We start from the raw sequence: 1081 nt of genomic DNA, 5'->3' as shown, positions 1-1081 counted from the left end.
ACATCTAGTATAGCATAAGAACATAATGTATCAATTGAATTCACTATACCAAATAATCGATTGAAAACAGTAAAGAGAGAGAGAGAAAACAAATCCTGCAACGCGAATTTTTATCCTGGTTCGTTTGCTGTCCACTGCAAACTACATCCAGGCCTCCCGGCTGATTTGGGAGATTTCCTTCACTATAATCGAATCAATGTAATTACATACACATTATTCAATTACAACACTTAGCAAATTACAAGAAAATAAAGAAACCATTCAATAAAAATCATTCAATTACAACACTTAGCAATAAAAATTATTTTGAAAATGCCTATGATAGATTGAGTTGGAGCTTTATTCTAGACATATTACGGGATGATGCTCTTACAGAAAACTTAGTAAATTTAATTATGGAATGTATTTCTAACCTCAATATGCAAAATTTGTGGAACAGTGATGCCCTCGATGCTTTTAGACCAGATAGAAGTATAAGGCAAGAAGATCCAATCTCTCCTTATATATTTGTCATTTGTATGGAACGGTTGTCCCATTTGATCTCAACAACTACTAAAGTGGGTTATTGGAAGCCAATTAAGATTTGTAGAAATGGTCCTCTGCTAACTCATTTGGCTTTTGCGGATGATCTAATTCTCTTTGTTGAAGCTAGTATGTCTTAGGTGAACGTAGTTACTACTTGCTTTGATCTTTTCTAAAAGAGCCTGGGTCACAAAGTGAACAAGGATAAAACCAAGATTTACTTATGTCGCGCCCCGATATTCGGCTGGACGACTTTGTTAGAGTCACCACTATATTTTATAATTAAAATTGTAGCAAAATATTTTAAGCCCAATCATTGATGAGCAATATATTACACACCATTCATAACCTTAATTTAGCATGATTGGTGATTCTTGGTGCCTAATTGACTTTGTTTCACATGGTTTAGTGTTTTAGACTTTATTGGACTAATATTCCTAAAATGAGTTAATTTGAGATTATTTGGCTTGATTAAATCTATTATCATTTTCATATCACATTTGGCACCAATGACATTTTGGGCATTATGGAAGTCGAGGATATGTGTTGAAGTGAAGAT

The sequence above is a fragment of the Lupinus angustifolius genome, chromosome LG11, assembly GCF_001865875.1.
Source record: "Lupinus angustifolius cultivar Tanjil chromosome LG11, LupAngTanjil_v1.0, whole genome shotgun sequence".
Taxonomy (NCBI): Eukaryota; Viridiplantae; Streptophyta; class Magnoliopsida; order Fabales; family Fabaceae; genus Lupinus; species Lupinus angustifolius.
Note: the sequence above shows the minus strand (reverse complement) of the source record.